The 18,206-nt window shown below is 48.0% G+C and overlaps 1 pseudogene; it reads right to left on the bottom strand.

Moving 5' to 3' along the window:
- Positions 1-14,517: 14,517 nt before the first annotated feature.
- On the bottom strand, positions 14,518-14,634 carry LOC131822943 (U6 spliceosomal RNA; annotated as a pseudogene).
- Between the last annotated feature and the right edge of the window lie 3,572 nt (positions 14,635-18,206).

Genomic DNA, 18,206 nt, shown 5'->3' on the forward strand with positions numbered 1-18,206 from the left:
ACTAGGCCAGTGCTTTCCCCACGGGAAAGGAGAGGTGACAGGATGCCTGCACACCGCCTGTCCACTGAATAGGGAGCTTTGGGGGACTGTCCCCACTCCTTCCCCTTAAACCCCGTGCCAACTCCAAGCTTCCACATCGTGGAGGAAGTCAGCATCTGACTCCCTGTTATTTCAGGGAGCTGTTGCTGCGAGTTCAGCGTAGGCGCCTGGTGGCTAGAGCATGTATGCCCCAGGGACAGGTGGCCAAGGAGCTGCTGTCTCCTTGGGCCCAGAGGCTCAGGACAGGCATGCTTTCTACCCAGACTGCTTCCTAAGAGTGGAGCACGCGCCCTGTCATACTCATCCCCTCCTGTCGACTTCGCAGCGAGGCTTCCGTCTCTCTGCACTGGGAGCCGGTGACACTTTTATTACCACCAGCCGCTGTGCCTGTCAGGGCCGCCTCTCCTGCTTCGTAACCGTTTCCAGACCAGAAGGCCAACGGCTCCTGCTCTTCTCCACGGGCAGCGTGCTGCACCTTCCACAGATATGCTCCTGGGGAGCGCAGTGCAAAACGTGTCCCTTTCCTTAAGGCTCTATCAACAGGCGCAAGCGCGCTTCTCTCTCAGGCAGAGGGGATGCCGAGGCATAGAGGATTTCGCTCCATTCGGGTTTATTACACAGGGCTGCGAAGACCAGCTCAGGCAACAGGAGAATTCCTCAGCCCCGACTCTGATTTCCCAAAGAATGCTGTGCTTTCCCAGGGGGGATGCCAGGGCAAAGAGGCTTTCGCTCTATGCGGGATTCTCCCATAGTGCTGCGAATACTAGGCTAAGGCAAGTAACAAAAGCAGCCCACAGAACCGACTCTGATTTCCCAGCAAATGCTATGCTTTCGCAGAGGTTTTCAGCTTGGCACGAACTGCTCTTTGCCGCTGCTTCCTCAGAAAGGCTTTGGGTGTTCATCTGTCGCGGCAGGAAAGAAGAGCCGCATGAGAGCTGATGTCTCTTGGGACTTGCTTTCCCGGGCTCCGGGTTCACGTCCGGGGTTCACCGTGCTATGCCGAACTCAGCTGACACAGTCCGAACCCTGCAGCAGGGTGTGTGTCTTAGCATGGCACTTCTATGCCTATTACCATCTCCTGGTGTGGGTAAGGCTTTGCCTTTTGCTCTGGCGCTCAGGCAGACTCGGCGTCTAGGCCAGTGCCTTCACCTCTGCCCTAGTCGTCCCCTCATGTCTCCTTAGCAGCCAGGCTTCCATCTCTCCGCACAGGGAGCGGGTGACACTTGCCTTGCCACCGGCCTGCTGTACGTGCCACGGCAGGCTATCCTGCTTCACGTGCGTTTCCGGACCCCAAGTCCAATGGCTCCTTCTCTTCTCCGGGGGCGGCGTCCTGCGCCTTCCCCACACTTGGCTTCTCTCTCAGGCAGAGGGGATGCTAGGGCAAAGGGCATTTCGCTCCATGCGGGTAACTTCCACCGAGCTGCGGAGACTAGCTCAGGCAATAGCAGCAGCATCCCCAAACCCAACTCTGATTTCCCAAGGAACGCTGTGCTTTCCCAGGGGAGATGCCAAGGCAGAGCGGATTTCTTTGTATGCGGGTTTCTCAAACCGCGAGACTGGACTCACGCAAGCAGCAGCATCCCGCAGAACATTTCTGAGCGAATGCTGTGCTTTCACTGAGGCTTTGGTTTGGAGCGAACAGCACGTCGCTGCTGCTTCCTCAGCAAGGCTTCAGTCGCGTCAGGGAAGAAGAGTTGCGGGAGAGCTGGTGCCTCTTGGGCCTTGCTTTCCCGGGCTCCATATTGGCGTCCTGGGTTCACCCTGCCAGGCCGAATTAAGTAGACACAGCTACAACGCTGCAGTAGCGTGTGTAGCCTAGGATGGCACTCTATGCACACTACCATCTCACACTGTAGGAATCGCTTGGCCTTTTACTCTGGCGCTCAGGCGGACTCGCGGACTAGGCCAGTGCTTTCCCCACAGGAAAGGAGAGGTGACAGGAACCCTGCACACCGCCTGTCCACTGAATAGGGAGCTTTGGGGGACTGTCCCCACTCCTTCCCCTTAAACCCCGTGCCAACTCCAAGCTTCCACATCGTGGAGGAAGTCAGCATCTGACTCCCTGTTATTTCAGGGAGCTGTTGCTGCGAGTTCAGCGTAGGCGCCTGGTGGCTAGAGCATGTATGCCCCAGGGACAGGTGGCCAAGGAGCTGCTGTCTCCTTGGGCCCAGAGGCTCAGGACAGGCATGCTTTCTACCCAGACTCCTTCCTAAGAGTGGAGCACGCGCCCTGCCATACTCATCCCCTCCTGTCTACTTAGCAGCCAGGCTTCCGTCTCTCTGCACTGGGAGCCGGTGACACTTGTATTACCACCAGCCGCTGTGCCTGTCAGGGCCGCCTCTCCTGCTTCGTAACCGTTTCCAGACCAGAAGGCCAACGGCTCCTGCTCTTCTTCCCGGGCAGCGTGTTGCAACTTCCACAGATATGCTCCTGGGGAGCGCACTGAAAAACGTGTCCCTTCCCTTAAGGCTCTTTCCACAGGCGCAAGCATTCTTCTCTCTCAGGCAGAGGGGATGCCCAGGCAAAGAGGATTTCGCTCCATGCGGCTTTGTTACACAGGGCTGAGAAGACCAGATCAGGCAACAGGAGGATCCCTCAGACCCGACTCTGATTTCCCAAGGAATGCTGTGCTTTCCCAAAGGGGATGCCAGGGCAAAGAGCCTTTCGCTCTATGCGGGATTCTCCCATAGTGCTACGAATACTAGGCTAAGGTAAGCAGCAAAAGCAGCCCACAGAACCGACTCTGATTTCCCAGCGACTCCTATGCTTTTGCAGAGGTTTTCAGCTTGGCACGAACGGCACTTCGCTGCTGCTTCCTCAGAAAGGCTTTGGGTGTTCACTCTGACGCGGCAGGGAAGAAGAGCCGCGGGAAAGCTGGTGTCTCTTGGGACTTACTTTCCCGGGCTCCAAGGTCACGCCCGGGGTTCACGGTGCTATGCCGAACTCAGCTGACACAGTCACAACCCTGCAGCAGGGTGTGTGTCTTAGCATGGCACTCTATGCCTATTACCATCTCCTGGTGTAGGTAAGGCTTTGCCTTTTGCTCTGGCGCTCAGGCAGACTCGGGGTCTAGGCCAGTGCCTTCACCACAGGAGAGAGGACGCGACAGGATCCCTGCACAAGGCCCGTGCACTGGGATGGGGAACTGTGGGCGACTGTCTCCACTCTTTCCCTGCCACATCGCCTGCCACCCACATCGCTGCCACATCTTGGTGGAAGACGGCATCTGAGTGCCCGTTGCTCCATGGGGTTGTTTCTGCGAGTTCCGTGTATGGCACCTGGTGGCAAGCCCAAGTCTGCCCTTGGGATAGGTGGCCAAGGAGATGCTGTCCCCTTGGGACCTGTGGCACAGGACAGGCCTGCCTTCTGCCCAGACTCCTTCCTCAGAGTGGAGCAGGCGACTCTGCCCTAGTCGTCCCCTCATGTTTCCTTAGCAGCCAGGCTTCCATGTCTCCGCACAGGGAGTGGGTGACACTTGACCTGCCACCGGCCTGCTGTTCGTGCCACGGCAGGCTATCCTGCTTCCCGAGCGTTTCCCGACCCCAAGGCCAACGACTCCTTCTCTTCTCCGTGGGCGGCGTGCTGCGCCTTCCCCACACTTGGCTTCTCTCTCAGGCAGAGGGGATGCTAGGGCAAAGGGTATTTCGCACCATGCGGGTATCTTCCACCGAGCTGCAGAGACTAGCTCAGGCAAGCAGCAGCAGCATCCCCAAACCCAACTCTGATTTCCCAAGGGACGTTTTGCTTTCCCAGGGGAGATGCCCAGGCAAAAAGGCTTTCGCTGTATGCGGGTTTCTCCCATAGCGAGACTGTGCTCTGGCAAGCAGCAGCAGCCCACAGAACATTTCTCAGCAAATGCTGTGCTTTATGAGAGGCTTTGGCTTGGAGCGAACAGCACTTCGCTGCTGCTTCCTCAGCAAGGCTTCAGTCGCGTCAGGGAAGAAGAGCTGCGGGAGAGCTGGTGCCCCTTGGGCCTTGCTGTCCCGGGCTCCATGTTCACGTCCTGGGTTCACCCTAACAGGCCGAACTAAGCAGACACAGCCACAATTCTGCAGTAGCGTGCGTAGCCTAGGATGACACTCTATGCACACTACCGTCTCCCAGTGTAGGCATCGCTTGCCATTTACTCTGGCGCTCAGGCGGACTCGCGGACTAGGCCAGTGCTTTCCCCACGGGAAAGGAGGGGTGACAGGATCCCTGCACACAGCCCGTGCACTGAATAGGGAGCTTTGGGGGACTGTCCCCACCCCTTCCCCTTAAACCCCGTGCCTCCTCCAAGCTTGCACATCCTCGAGGAAGAAGGCATCTGACTCCCCGTTATTTCAGGGAGCTGTTTCTGCGAGTTCAGCGTAGGCGCCTGGTGGCTTGCGCATGTCTGCCCCAGGGACAGGTGGCCCAACAAACTGCTGTCTCCCTGGGCCCAGAGGCTCAGGACAGGCATGCTTTCTGCCCAGACTCCTTCCTAAGAGAGGAGGACGCCGCCTGTCCACCTCATCCCCACCTGTCTCCTTAGCAGCCCGGCTTCCGTCTCTCTGCACAGGGAGCCGGTGACACTTGTATTGCCACCGGCCGCTGTGCCTGTCAGGGCCGGCTCTCCTGCTTTGCAACCGTTTCCAGACCAGAAGGCCAACGGCTCCTGCTCTTCTCCCTGGGCAGCGTGTTGCACCTTCCACAGACATGCTCCTGGGGAGCGCAGTGAAAGATGTGTCCCTTTCCTTAAGGCTCTTTCCACAGGCGCAAGCGCACTTCTTTCTAAGGCAGAAGGGATGCCCAGGAAAGAGGATTTCGCTCCATGGGGGTTTTTTACACCGTGCTGTGGAGACCAGCTTAGCCAAACAGGAGCATCCCACAGACCCGACTCTGATTTCCCATAGAATGCTGTGCTTTCCCAGAGGGGATGCCCGAGCAAAGAGGCTTTCGCTCTATGCGGGTTTCTCCCATCCTGCTACGAATACTAGGCTAAGGCAAGCAGCCACAGCAGCCCACAGACCGACTCTGATTTCCCAGCGCCTGTTATTCTTGCGCAGAGGTTTTCAGCTTGGCACGAACCACACCTCACTGCTGCTTCCTCAGCAAGGCTTTGGTCATTCTCTGTCGCGTCATGGAAGAAGAGTTGTGGGAGAGATGGTGCCTCTTGGGCCTTGCTTTCCCGGGCTCCATGTTCGGGTACTGGGTTCACCCTGCCAGGCCGAACTAAGCAGACACAGCCACAATTCTGCAGTAGCGTGCGTAGCCTAGGATGACACTCTATGCACACTCCCATCTCCCAGTGTAGGCATCGCTTGGCCTTTTACTCTGGCGCTCAGGCGGACTCGCGGACTAGGCCAGTGCTTTCCCCACGGGAAAGGAGAGGTGACAGGATGCCTGCACACCGCCTGTCCACTGAATAGGGAGCTTTGGGGGACTGTCCCCACTCCTTCCCCTTAAACCCCGTGCCAACTCCAAGCTTCCACATCGTGGAGGAAGTCAGCATCTGACTCCCTGTTATTTCAGGGAGCTGTTGCTGCGAGTTCAGCGTAGGCGCCTGGTGGCTAGAGCATGTATGCCCCAGGGACAGGTGGCCAAGGAGCTGCTGTCTCCTTGGGCCCAGAGGCTCAGGACAGGCATGCTTTCTACCCAGACTGCTTCCTAAGAGTGGAGCACGCGCCCTGTCATACTCATCCCCTCCTGTCGACTTCGCAGCCAGGCTTCCGTCTCTCTGCACTGGGAGCCGGTGACACTTTTATTACCACCAGCCGCTGTGCCTGTCAGGGCCGCCTCTCCTGCTTCGTAACCGTTTCCAGACCAGAAGGCCAACGGCTCCTGCTCTTCTCCACGGGCAGCGTGCTGCACCTTCCACAGATATGCTCCTGGGGAGCGCAGTGCAAAACGTGTCCCTTTCCTTAAGGCTCTATCAACAGGCGCAAGCGCGCTTCTCTCTCAGGCAGAGGGGATGCCGAGGCATAGAGGATTTCGCTCCATTCGGGTTTATTACACAGGGCTGCGAAGACCAGCTCAGGCAACAGGAGAATTCCTCAGCCCCGACTCTGATTTCCCAAAGAATGCTGTGCTTTCCCAGGGGGGATGCCAGGGCAAAGAGGCTTTCGCTCTATGCGGGATTCTCCCATAGTGCTGCGAATACTAGGCTAAGGCAAGTAACAAAAGCAGCCCACAGAACCGACTCTGATTTCCCAGCAAATGCTATGCTTTCGCAGAGGTTTTCAGCTTGGCACGAACTGCTCTTTGCCGCTGCTTCCTCAGAAAGGCTTTGGGTGTTCATCTGTCGCGGCAGGAAAGAAGAGCCGCATGAGAGCTGATGTCTCTTGGGACTTGCTTTCCCGGGCTCCGGGTTCACGTCCGGGGTTCACCGTGCTATGCCGAACTCAGCTGACACAGTCCGAACCCTGCAGCAGGGTGTGTGTCTTAGCATGGCACTTCTATGCCTATTACCATCTCCTGGTGTGGGTAAGGCTTTGCCTTTTGATCTGGCGCTCAGGCAGACTCGGCGTCTAGGCCAGTGCCTTCACCTCTGCCCTAGTCGTCCCCTCATGTCTCCTTAGCAGCCAGGCTTCCATCTCTCCGCACAGGGAGCGGGTGACACTTGCCTTGCCACCGGCCTGCTGTACGTGCCACGGCAGGCTATCCTGCTTCACGTGCGTTTCCGGACCCCAAGTCCAATGGCTCCTTCTCTTCTCCGGGGGCGGCGTCCTGCGCCTTCCCCACACTTGGCTTCTCTCTCAGGCAGAGGGGATGCTAGGGCAAAGGGCATTTCGCTCCATGCGGGTAACTTCCACCGAGCTGCGGAGACTAGCTCAGGCAATAGCAGCAGCATCCCCAAACCCAACTCTGATTTCCCAAGGAACGCTGTGCTTTCCCAGGGGAGATGCCAAGGCAGAGCGGATTTCTTTGTATGCGGGTTTCTCAAACCGCGAGACTGGACTCACGCAAGCAGCAGCATCCCGCAGAACATTTCTGAGCGAATGCTGTGCTTTCACTGAGACTTTGGTTTGGAGCGAACAGCACTTCGCTGCTGCTTCCTCAGCAAGGCTTCAGTCGCGTCAGGGAAGAAGAGTTGCGGGAGAGCTGGTGCCTCTTGGGCCTTGCTTTCCCGGGCTCCATATTGGCGTCCTGGGTTCACCCTGCCAGGCCGAATTAAGTAGACACAGCTACAACGCTGCAGTAGCGTGTGTAGCCTAGGATGGCACTCTATGCCCACTACCATCTCACACTGTAGGAATCGCTTGGCCTTTTACTCTGGCGCTCAGGCGGACTCGCGGACTAGGCCAGTGCTTTCCCCACAGGAAAGGAGAGGTGACAGGAACCCTGCACACCGCCTGTCCACTGAATAGGGAGCTTTGGGGGACTGTCCCCACTCCTTCCCCTTAAACCCCGTGCCAACTCCAAGCTTCCACATCGTGGAGGAAGTCAGCATCTGACTCCCTGTTATTTCAGGGAGCTGTTGCTGCGAGTTCAGAGTAGGCGCCTGGTGGCTAGAGCATGTATGCCCCAGGGACAGGTGGCCAAGGAGCTGCTGTCTCCTTGGGCCCAGAGGCTCAGGACAGGCATGCTTTCTACCCAGACTGCTTCCTAAGAGTGGAGCACGCGCCCTGTCATACTCATCCCCTCCTTTCTACTTCGCAGCCAGGCTTCCGTCTCTCTGCACTGGGAGCCGGTGACACTTTTATTACCACCAGCCGCTGTGCCTGTCAGGGCCGCCTCTCCTGCTTCGTAACCTTTTCCAGACCAGAAGGCCAACGGCTCCTGCTCTTCTCCCCGGGCAGCGTGCTGCACCTTCCACAGATATGCTCCTGGGGAGCGCAGTGCTAAACGTGTCCCTTTCCTTAAGGCTCTTTTCACAGGCGCAAGCGTGCTTCTCTCTCAGGCAGAGGGGATGCCGAGGCATAGAGGATTTCGCTCCATGCGGGTTTATTACACAGGGCTGAGAAGACCAGCTCAGGCAACAGGAGAATTCCTCAGCCCCGACTCTGATTTCCCAAAGAATGCTGTGCTTTCCCAGGGGGGATGCCAGGGCAAAGAGGCTTTCGCTCTATCCGGGATTCTCCCATAGTGCTGCGAATACTAGGCTAAGGCAAGTAACAAAAGCAGCCCACAGAACCGACTCTGATTTCCCAGCAAATGCTATGCTTTCGCAGAGGTTTTCAGCTTGGCACGAACTGCTCTTCGCCGCTGCTTCCTCAGAAAGGCTTTGGGTGTTCACTCTGTCGCGGCAGGGAAGAAGAGCCGCATGAGAGCTGATGTCTCTTGGGACTTGCTTTCCCGGGCTCCGGGTTCACGCCCGGGGTTCACCGTGCTATGCCGAACTCAGCTGACACAGTCAGAACCCTGCAGCAGGGTGTGTGTCTTAGCATGGCACTTCTATGCCTATTACCATCTCCTGGTGTGGGTAAGGCTTTGCCTTTTGCTCTGGCGCTCAGGCAGACTCGGCGTCTAGGCCAGTGCCTTCACCTCTGCCCTAGTCGTCCCCTCATGTCTCCTTAGCAGCCAGGCTTCCATCTCTCCGCACAGGGAGCGGGTGACACTTGCCTTGCCACCGGCCTGCTGTACGTGCCACGGCAGGCTATCCTGCTTCACGTGCGTTTCCGGACCCCAAGTCCAATGGCTCCTTCTCTTCTCCGGGGGCGGCGTCCTGCGCCTTCCCCACACTTGGCTTCTCTCTCAGGCAGAGGGGATGCTAGGGCAAAGGGCATTTCGCTCCATGCGGGTAACTTCCACCGAGCTGCGGAGACTAGCTCAGGCAATAGCAGCAGCATCCCCAAACCCAACTCTGATTTCCCAAGGAACGCTGTGCTTTCCCAGGGGAGATGCCAAGGCAGAGCGGATTTCGTTGTATGCGGGTTTCTCAAACCGCGAGACTGGACTCAGGCAAGCAGCAGCATCCCGCAGAACATTTCTGAGCGAATGCTGTGCTTTCACTGAGGCTTTGGTTTGGAGCGAACAGCACTTCGCTGCTGCTTCCTCAGCAAGGCTTCAGTCGCGTCAGGGAAGAAGAGTTGCGGGAGAGCTGGTGCCTCTTGGGCCTTGCTTTCCCGGGCTCCATATTGGCGACCTGGGTTCACCCTGCCAGGCCGAATTAAGTAGACACAGCTACAACGCTTCAGTAGCGTGTGTAGCCTAGGATGGCACTCTATGCCCACTACCATCTCACACAGTAGGAATCGCTTGGACTTTTACTCTGGCGCTCAGGCGGACTCGCGGACTAGGCCAGTGCTTTCCCCACAGGAAAGGAGAGGTGACAGGAACCCTGCACACCGCCTGTCCACTGAATAGGGAGCTTTGGGGGACTGTCCCCACTCCTTCCCCTTAAACCCCGTGCCAACTCCAAGCTTCCACATCGTGGAGGAAGTCAGCATCTGACTCCCTGTTATTTCAGGGAGCTGTTGCTGCGAGTTCAGCGTAGGCGCCTGGTGGCTAGAGCATGTATGCCCCAGGGACAGGTGGCCAAGGAGCTGCTGTCTCCTTGGGCCCAGAGGCTCAGGACAGGCATGCTTTCTACCCAGACTGCTTCCTAAGAGTGGAGCACGCGCCCTGTCATACTCATCCCCTCCTGTCTACTTCGCAGCCAGGCTTCCGTCTCTCTGCACTGGGAGCCGGTGACACTTTTATTACCACCAGCCGCTGTGCCTGTCAGGGCCGCCTCTCCTGCTTCGTAACCGTTTCCAGACCAGAAGGCCAACGGCTCCTGCTCTTCTCCCCGGGCAGCGTGCTGCACCTTCCACAGATATGCTCCTGGGGAGCGCAGTGCAAAACGTGTCCCTTTCCTTAAGGCTCTTTCCACAGGCGCAAGCGCACTTCTCTCTCAGGCAGAGGGGATGCCGAGGCATAGAGGATTTCGCTCCATGCGGGTTTATTACACAGGGCTGAGAAGACCAGCTCAGGCAACAGGAGAATTCCTCAGCCCCGACTCTGATTTCCCAAAGAATGCTGTGCTTTCCCAGGGGGGATGCCAGGGCAAAGAGGCTTTCGCTCTATGCGGGATTCTCCGATAGTGCTGAGAATACTAGGCTAAGGCAAGTAACAAAAGCAGCCCACAGAACCGACTCTGATTTCCCAGCAAATGCTATGCTTTCGCAGAGGTTTTCAGCTTGGCACGAACTGCTCTTCGCCGCTGCTTCCTCAGAAAGGCTTTGGGTGTTCGCTCTGTTGCATCAGGGAAGAAGAGCTGCGGTAGAGCCGGTGTCTCTTGTGGCTTGCTTTCCCGGGCTCCATGTTGGCGCCCTGGGTTCACCCTGCCAGGCCAAACTAAGCAGACACAGTCACAACCTTGCAGCAGTGTGCGTGGCCTAAGACGGCACTCTATGCACACTACAATCTCCCGGTGTAGGCAACGCTTGGCCTTTGGAACTGGACCTCAGGCGGACTCGAGGACAAGACCAGTGCTTTCCCCACAGGAAAGGAGAGGTGACAGGATCCCTGAACACTGCCCGTTCACTGTAATGGGGAGCTTTGGGGATTGTCCCCACTCCTTCCCCCGCAAACCCCCTGCCACCGAAAACGCTGTCACATGTTGGAGGAATATGGCATGTGACTGCCCGTTTCTCGAGGGAGCTGTTTCTGCTAGTTCCGGGCATGGCACCTTGTAGCTAGCCTAAGTCTGCCCTACGGACAGGTGGTCAAGGTGATGCTGTCCCCTTGGGACCAGAGGCACAGGACAGGCCTGCCTTCTGCCCAGACTCCTTCCTCAGAGTGGAGCACGCATCCCTGCCCTAGTCGTCCCCTCATGTCTCCTTAGGAACCAGGCTTTGTCTCTCCGCACAGATGGCCGGTGACACTTGTCTTGCCACCGGCCTGCTGTTCCTGCCATAGCAGGCTACCCTGCTTCCCGTCCTTTTCCCGACCACAAGGCCAACGGCTCCTTCTCTTCTCTGGGGAGGCGTGCTGCGCCCTCCGCAGACTTTCTCCTCGGGAGTGCAGTGACAGACGTGTGCAACCACGCTTCTCTCTCAGATCTCAAATACACAACATAAGGCTACACCTAAAGGAGTTGGAGAAAGAACAACAAAGAAAGCCTAAACCCAGCAGGAAAAGAGGAATAATAAAGATCAGAGCAGAAATCAATAAAATAGAAACAAACAAACAAAAACCACAAAAAAACAAGCAACAACAACAAAAAAAAAAACAGTAGTACAAATCAAGGAAACTAGGAGCTGGTTCTTTGAAAGAATTAATAAGATTGATAAACCCCTTTCCAGACTTATCAAAAAGAAAAGAGAAAGAACCCAAATAAATAAAATCATGAATGAAAGAGGAGAGATCACAACCAACACCAAAGAAATACAAACAATTATAAGAACATACTATGAGCAACTCTACGCCAACAAATTCAACAATCTGGAAGAAATGGATACATTCCTAGAGACATATAAACTACCACAACTGAACCAGGAAGAAATAGAAAACCTGAACAGACCCATAACCAGTATGGAGATTGAAACAGTCATCAAAAATCTCCAAACAAATAAAAGCCCTGGGCCAGATGGCTTCCCAGGGGAATTCTACCAAACATTTAAAGAAGAATTAATTCCTATTTTCATGATACTGTTCCAAAAAAATAGAAATGGAAGGAAAACTCCCAAACTGTTTTTTTTTCTGAGGCCAGCATCACCTTGATCCCAAAACCAGACAAGGTTCCCATCAAAAATGTGAACTACAGACCAATATCCTTGATGAACACAGATGCGAAAATTCTCACCAAAATACTAGCCAATTGGACTCAACAGTACATTAAAAGGATTATTCACCACGACCAACTGGGATTTATTCCAGGGCTACAAGGTTGGTTCAACATCTGCAAATCAATCAGTGTGATACAACACATCAATAAAACATATGATACTCTCCATAGATGCTGAAAAAGCATTTGGCAAAGTGCAGTATCCCTTCCTGATTAAAACTCTTCAAACTGTAGGGATCGAGGGCACATATTATCAATATTATCAAAGCCATCTATGAAAAACCCACTGCAAATATCATTCTCAATGGAGAAAAACTGAATAGTTTTCCGCTGAGGTCAGGAACACGGCAGGGATGTCCGTTATCACCACTGCTAATCAAAATCATTCTAGAAGTCCTAGCCTCAGCAATCAGACAACAAAAAGAAATTAAAGGCATCCAAATTTTGCCAAACCGGCAGAAGAGAAGTCAAACTATCCCTGTTTGCAGATGATATGATACTGTATGTGGAAAACTTAAAGGACTCCACTCCAAATCTGCTATAACTTGTATAGAAATGCTGTAAAGTGTCAGAATATAAATCAATGAAAAGAAATTGGTTGCATTTTTTTTATACCAACAAGACTGAAGAAATAGAAATTAAGGAGTGAATCCCATTTACAATTGCACCCAAAACCCTAGGATACCTAGGAATAAACCTAACAAAGAATCTATACTCAGAAAACTCTAAAGTACTCATGAAATTGAAGAAGACACAAAGAAATGGAAAAATATTCCATGCTCCTGTATTGGAAGAACAAATATTGTGAAAATGTCTATGCTACCTAAAGCAATCTACACATTTAATGCAATCCCTATCAAAATCCCATCCATTTTTTTCAAAGAAATGGGACAAATCATCCTAAAATCTATATGGAACCAGAAAATACCTCGAATAGCCAGAGGAATATTGAAAAAGAAAGCCAAAGTTGTTGGCATCACAATTCCAGTCTTCAAGCTCTATTACAAAGTTGTCATCATCAAGATAGTAGGGAACTGTCCCCAAAACAGACATAGATCAATGGAACAGAATAGAGAGCCCAGAAATACACCTTCAACTCTATGGTCAACTAATAATCAACAAAGCAGGAAGGAATGTCCTATGGAAACGAGACAGCCTCTTCAACAAATGGTGTTGGGAAAATTGAACAGCCACATGCAGAAAAATGAAATTGGACCATTTCCTTATACCATACATGAAAATAGACTGGAAATGGATGAAGAAGCATAATGTGAGAAAGGAATCCATCAAAATCCTTGAGGAGAGAACAGGTAGCAACCTCTTTGACCTCAGCAGCAGCAACTTCTTCCTAGGAACATCGCCAAAGGCAAGGGAAGCAAGGGCAAGAATGAACTATTAGGATTTCATCAGATCAAAAAGCTTTTGCACAGCAAAGGAAACAGTTAACAAAGCGAAAGATGACTGTCAGAAGTTATCTGGGAGAAGATATTTGCAAATGACATACCAGAAAAAGGGCCAGTATCTATCCAAAATCTATAAAGAGCTTATCAAACTCAACACCCTAAGAACAAATAATCGAATGAAAAAATGGGCAGAGGACATGAACAGACATTTCTGCAAAGAATACATCCAAATGGCCAACAGACACATGAAAAAATGCTCCACATCACTCGGCATCAGGGAAATACAAATCAAAACCAGAATGAGATACCACCTCACATCTTTCAGAATGGCTAAAATGAACAAGTCAGTCAATGACAGATGCTGGCGAGGATGTGGAGAAAGGGCAACCCTCCTACACTGTACGTGGCAATGCAAGCTGGTGCAACCACTCTGGAAAACAGCGTGGAGGTGCCTCAAAAAGCTGAAAATAGAACTACCCTATGACCAGAGATTGTAGTACTGGATATATACCCTAAAGATACAAACGTGGCATTCTGAAGGGGCACATGCACCCAAATGTTTATAGCAGCAATGTCCACAATAGTTAAACTATGGAAAGAACCTAAATGTCCTTCAACAGATCAATCAATAAATAAGATGTGGTATATATGTACAATGGGATACTGTGCAGCCATCAAAAGAAATGAAATCCTGCTATTTGTGATGACAAGGATGGAACTAGAGGGTATTATGCTTGGCGAAATAAATCAATCTGAGAAAGACAACTATCATATGATCTCCCTGATATGATGAAGGGGAGATGCAACATAGGCGGTTTTGGGCGTACGAAAAGAAAAATAAAAGAAGATGGGATTGGGAGGGAGACAAACCATAAAAGACTGAATCTCAAAAAACAGACTGAGGGTTGCTGGCGGGAGGTGTGTTGGGAGAGGATGGTGGGCATATGGACATTGGGGAGGGCAGGTGCTATGGTGAGTGATGGTGAGTGCTGTGAAATGTGTAAACCTGGTGATTCACAGACCAGTACGCCTAGGGATAAAAACGTTTATAAAAATTTTTAAAAATAATTTAAAAAATCCATTAAAGAAAAAACACATATTGCAAGCCTAGAGCTAATCTCATATTCAATCAAAAAAGTTTGAATGTTTTCCCCTTAAAGATCAGAAAAAAGACAATTGTGTCCACTTTCACTACTCTCATTTGACATAGTACTGGATGTCCTAGCCAGAGAAACAAGGAACACAAAGAAATAAAAGACTCCAAAAGAAAAAAAGGAAGAAGTAAAATTTTCTTTTTTTGGATAACATGAACTTACATGTAAAAAAATCCTAAAAACTTCACAAAAAATTTTGAATAAACAAATTTAATAAAGCTGCCAAATACAAGATCAATATATAAAAGACAAGAATTTTGTTTTGTTTCATTTTTTTAAATAGTTTTCATGTCATCCTTGCTCAGTGATCACGCTAATCTTCTCTGCATCATTCCAGTTTAAGTATATGTGCTGCCAAAGTAAGCACAAGACAGGAGCATTTTAACACTCTAATGATGAACTATCTGAAAAAATAAAGAGAACAATCTAATTCACAATAGCATAAAAATAATAAAATACTTAGTAAAAGATTTAACTAAGAAATGAAAGATCTGTACCCCATAAACTATGACATTGATAAAGAAATTGAAGGAGACATAAATGGAAAGATAGCTCATATTTATGAATGGTAAGAATTAACATTGTTAAAATGTCCATACTACTAAAAACCATCTGTAAATTCAATTCCTATCAAAAATCCAATGTTAGGGGCGCCTGGGTGGCTCAGTGGGTTAAGCCGCTGCCTTCGGCTCAGGTCATGATCCCAGGGTCCTGGGATCGAGCCCTGCATCAGGCTCTCAGCTCAGCAGGAAGCTGCTACCTCTTCTCTCTCTGCCTGCCTCTCTGCCTGCTTGTCATCTCTCTCTGTCAAATAAATAAATAAATAAATAATCTTTAAAAAATATCCAATATTTTTTTTTACAGAAGTAAGTAAAGAATCCTAAAGTTTATATGAGACCATAAAAGACAACAAATTAATTAAAGCAGTTCTGAGAAAGAATGAAGAAGCGAAATTACACTTCTTGATTTGAAACTATACTACAAAGCCCTCATGCTCAAAACAATAAAGTATACTGGCATAAAAATAGACCAATAAACAAGTAGAACAGATTTGAGAGGCCAGAAATAAATCCTTTCATACAGTCACCTAATATTTGACAGGGGCCAACATATATAATGGGTAAAGATAGTCTGTTCAATAAGTGATATTTAAAACTGAATAGTCACATAAACCAGCATGAAACTGGAACCTTATATCACTCATCAATCTTAACTTGAAATAGATTAAAGACTTAAATGTGATGCATGAAACTAAATTTCCTAAAGGAAAACATAGGAAAAATTCTCCTTGACATTGGTCTGGCCAATAGTTTTTTGGATACCAGGCCAAAAACACAAGCAAAAGAAGCAAAAATAAATAAATGGTATTACATCAAACTAAAGTTTCTGCATTGCCAAAAAAAGGGGGGAATGAAAACACAATCCACAGAATGGAAGAAAATACTTACAAATCTTATATCTGAAAAGAGGTGAATAACCAACAGATACAAATAGAAAAAAAATATATAATTAAAAAAATAGCAAAAGGATCTCAATAGACTTTTTTTTCAAAAAAGTTATATAAATGACCAACAGGAGCATTAAAAAGTGCTCAACGTAAAAACTCAGGGCAAAGTCATTATGTTGTTGTTGTTGTTGTTTACCTCTGAAAAACACAACAAGATATTACTATTAGAATATATACTACTAAAAAATTATAACTAACAAATTTTGGTAAATATTGGGGAAAATGGGGAACTTATGCACAGTGATAGGGATATAAATTTGTATGGAAAACAGTGTGGAGATTATTCATATTATTAAAAGTAAAATTACCATATGATTCAGTAATCCCACCTCTAGGTATATATCTAAAGGAAAAGAAGTCACTATTCGAAGACATATCTGCACTCTTATGTTCATTATAAAATTATTAACTCTAAGCAAGAGATGGAAATAACTTCAGTATCCATTAATGGATGAATGAACAAAATAAGTATGGTAAATATATACTATGGAATACTACTTAACCATGAAAAATTAAGAAATACTGCCATTTACAACAGCATGGATGGATCTTGAACGTATTATACTAAGGGAAATATTTCAAAGATTTTATATATATATTTTTAATTTATGTATTATGATATCCCTTACATACAGAATCTGAAGAAAAATCAAACTAATGGAAACTTAGAGTTGAGTTGACAAGAGGTGAACCTGGGGTGGAATAAGGTGGTCAAAGGGTACAAACTTGCAACTATAATATGAAAAAGTTCTGGGGATCTAATGTACAGCATGATGATCATAGTTAATAATATATACATACATTTTTATTGTGCTTCCCTTTATTAAACTTTGCATATATCACATTCGTACAAGTTGAAAGTTTATAGCACTCTTGTATAAAAGAGGTCTGCTGCCACCATTTTTCTAACAACATTTGTTCATTTTGTGTCTCTCTGTCACATGTTGGTAATTCTTGCAATATTTCAAGTTTTTTCATTATTATTGTATTTGTTATGGTGATCTGTGATCAGTAATTATGACCCAATGAAAACTCAGAACTAGTTTACTTAAGGTATATACATTGTTTTTCCTTAAAGACATAATGCTTTCGAACAGTACAGTATAGTGTTTATTTTTTATATGCACTGGGAAACATAATTTTTTATTTGCACTGGGAAACCAAAAATAATAATAATAATAATTTGACTTAGTTTATTGAGATAATCACTTTATTGAGGCGGTCTGGAACAAAACCCACAAGACCTCTGAAGTTTATCTCTACTGTACTATATACATAAAAGTTGCTAAGAGAGTAGATCTTAATTCCTTACCATACATGCATAAAAAAACAGTGGCAACTATATGAGATAGTAGATGTATTAACATTTTTATGTAGATTATATTGCAATACAGATGTATGCCAATTTATCAAATTGTACAAAATTTACACAATGTTAAAAGTTTGCAATGTTATAAGAAACCATTTCTTATATTTACAAATTATAATATGTCGATTATTTTTCAATAAAACTGGAAAAAACTTTTTGTAGAATTAATCTATTTTTCAAAAAAGGAAGTAAGGAAGTAGAAACTGCAACTAACTCTGAAATAATAGAATATAAAATCCATTTTAGTTATATACACTGTGACAAAAACTATTAGTTTACAATGAAGGAGTACTTATGAAGCATGAAGGATGGTCTATAAATAAGGCTGAAAGAGCAAAGTTTTAAGGTTTAAATTTAAAATCTTCTTTTGAAATACTAAACTCACCACCCATTTTTCCAAACATAAATGTCTTAACTGCATGAATTTATTTCATACAACTCTATAATCTAGTTTCATAAGAAAGCAGCATGTAAATCTTGAATAAGACAGACTTGCTTAGGTTTCTTTATGTTCAACAGTAAAGGATACTTCCCTAAAAAGAAGAAAAATCAGCATATTTATTATGATAATTATTATTCATAATGAGATTCATATTGAATTAGGGAATATATATCCTCAATACAATGCCTCAATATAAATGAATATTATCATTTTGAACAATTTAATTACTATTATTAGAATTATTAAAAGTATAAAAATAGCTATCATTTTAGCATGGAATATGAGACTCTCATGCTCCATGCTTCATTACATCCACACAACAACTCTGCATAATAAGTATTATCATCACCATTTCATGGGTGAAAAACTGAGGCTAACACATTTAGATAACTGGTTTATGATTACATGGCTAGTAAAGATGCATCACACTAATTTAGGCTTTATGATTTCAGAATTGTACTCTTTCCACTGCACATTCTATTACTCTGTAAATACTTGGCTTGTTTTCATTTAGTTCTTTAATTTTATTCATGTGGTGATGGCTTAAAGCTTCATTTAAAGGAAGCTTAAAAAATTCATTTAACCAAAAGCTCCCAAGAATTAAAAATGTCATGGATCTAA

Source organism: Mustela lutreola, chromosome 1 (genome assembly GCF_030435805.1).
Source record: "Mustela lutreola isolate mMusLut2 chromosome 1, mMusLut2.pri, whole genome shotgun sequence".
NCBI classification, from domain to species: domain Eukaryota; kingdom Metazoa; phylum Chordata; class Mammalia; order Carnivora; family Mustelidae; genus Mustela; species Mustela lutreola.